Genomic DNA, 2,332 nt, shown 5'->3' on the forward strand with positions numbered 1-2,332 from the left:
GTGCACTGCAAATTACTATCAAAAACATGCAAAAACATGTTACTGAAAAAACATGAACTATCCTCCCTCTGCTTCTTCATTGATACTATAACTCTTCTTTAAGCTCAACTCAGGTTGTCTTCCTTCATCATATCTATATTCTGAAAGTTCTGGGGTAAAGGAATATTTTCTTCTCATCTTTTGGGTACAAATTGTTTTTCTCATTGATTTTGTATATATTTGAAATGTTGTCCCATGTGTTTTGAGGGCTTTTAAAAGAATGCATGCATGTGTGCGTGCTAAGTTGCTTTAGTCGTGTCTGACTCCTTGTAACCCTGTGGACTGTAGCCCACAAGACTCCTCTGTCCATGGGATTCTCCAGGCAAGAATACTGGAGTGGGTTGCCATGCCCTCCACCAGAGGATTTTCCCAAGAGAGGGATAATATTCATTATTTTTCTACTCATCTGGAATTGATGACTTGGGCCCAAAGCTGAATCCAAAGAGGTATGGAAAACCTCACATTTTAGAGAAACCTGCTGGCTTTCCAGGTGGTATAGTGGTAAAGAATCCTGCCAGTGCAGGAGATGCCAGAGATGTGGGTCCAGTCCCTGGGTCAGGAAAATCCTCTGGAGAAGGAAATGGCAACCTACTCCAGTATTCTTGCTGGGAAAATTCTATGGAGAGAGGAGACTGGTGGATTGCAATCCATAGGGTCACAAAGAGTTGGACACGACTAAACATGCAAGCACTAATTCAGGTCAAATGTTCTCAGGCTTATGAATAGGCAAAAACTATAGTCAATGTTCAGATCAGTTCAGTCACTCAGACACGTCCGACTCTTTGTGACACCAGAATCGTAGCACGCCAGGCCTCCCTGTCCATCACCAACTCCTGGAGTTCACTCAGACTCACGTCCATTGAGTCAGTGATGCCATCCAGCCATCTCATCCTCTGTCGTCCGCTTCTCCTCCTGCCCCCAATCTCTCCCAGCATCAGAGTTTTTTCCGATGAGTCAACTCTTCCCATGAGGTGGCCAAAGTATTGCAGTTTCAGCTTTAGCACCATTCCTTCCAAAGAAATCCCAGGGCTGATCTCCTTCACAATGGCCTGGTTGGATCTCCTTGCAGTCCAAGGGACTCTTGAGAGTCTTCTCCAACACCACAGTTCAGAAGCATCAATTCTTCAGCAGTCAGCTTTCTTCACAGTCCAACTCTCACATCCATACATGACCACAGGAAAAACCATAGCCTTGACTACATGGACCTTTATTGGCAAAGTAATGTCTCCGCTTTTGAATATGCTATCTAGGTTGGTCATAATTTTTCTTCCAAGGAGTAAGCATCTTTTAATTTCATGGCTGTAATCACCATCTACAGTGATTCTGGAGCCCCCCAAAATAAAGTCTGACACTGTTTCCACTGTTTCCCCATCTATTTCCCTTGAAGTGATGGGATCGGATGCCATGATCTTAGCTTTCAGAATGTTGAGCTTTAAGTCAACTTTTTCACTCTCCACTTTCACTTTCATCAAGAGGCTTTTGAGTTCCTCTTCACTTTCTGCCATGAGGGTGGTGTCATCTGCATATCTGAGGTTATTGATATTTCTCCCAGCAATCTTGATTCCAGCTTGTGCTTTTTCCAGCCTAGCATTTCTCATGATGTACTCTGAATAGAAGTTAAATAAACAGGGTGACAATATACAGCCTTGACGTACTCCTTTTCCTATTTGGAACCAGTCTGTTGTTCCATGGACAGTTCTAACTGCTGCTTCCTGACCTGCATATAGGTTTCTTAAGAGGCACGTCAGGCGGTCTGTTATTCCCATCTCTTTCAGAATTTTCCAGTTTATTGTGATCCACACAGTCAAAGGCTTTGGCATAGTCAATAAAGCAGAAATAGATGTTTTTCTGGAACTCTCTTGCTTTTTCGATGATCCAGCAGATATTGGCAATTTGATCTCTGGTTCTTCTGCCTTTTCTAAAACCAGCCTGAACATCTGGAAGTTCATGGTTCACGTATCACTGAAGCCTGGCTTGGAGAATTTTGAGCATTACTTTACTAGCGTGTGAGATGAGTGCAATTGTGCGATAGTTTGAGCATTCTTTGGCATTGCCTTTCTTTGGAATTGGAATGAAAACTGACCTTTTCCAGTCCTGTGGCCACTGCCAAGTTTTCCAAATTTGCTGGCACATTGAGTGCAGCACTTTCACAGCATCATCTTTCAGGATTTGGAATAGCTCAACTGGAATTTCATCACCTCCACTAGCTTTGTTAGTAGTCATGCTTTCTAAGGCCCACTTGACCTCACATTCCAGGATGTCTGGCTCTAGGTCAGTGACCACACTATCGTGA

This window comes from Bos indicus x Bos taurus, chromosome 10 (assembly GCF_003369695.1).
Source record: "Bos indicus x Bos taurus breed Angus x Brahman F1 hybrid chromosome 10, Bos_hybrid_MaternalHap_v2.0, whole genome shotgun sequence".
NCBI classification, from domain to species: Eukaryota; Metazoa; Chordata; class Mammalia; order Artiodactyla; family Bovidae; genus Bos; species Bos indicus x Bos taurus.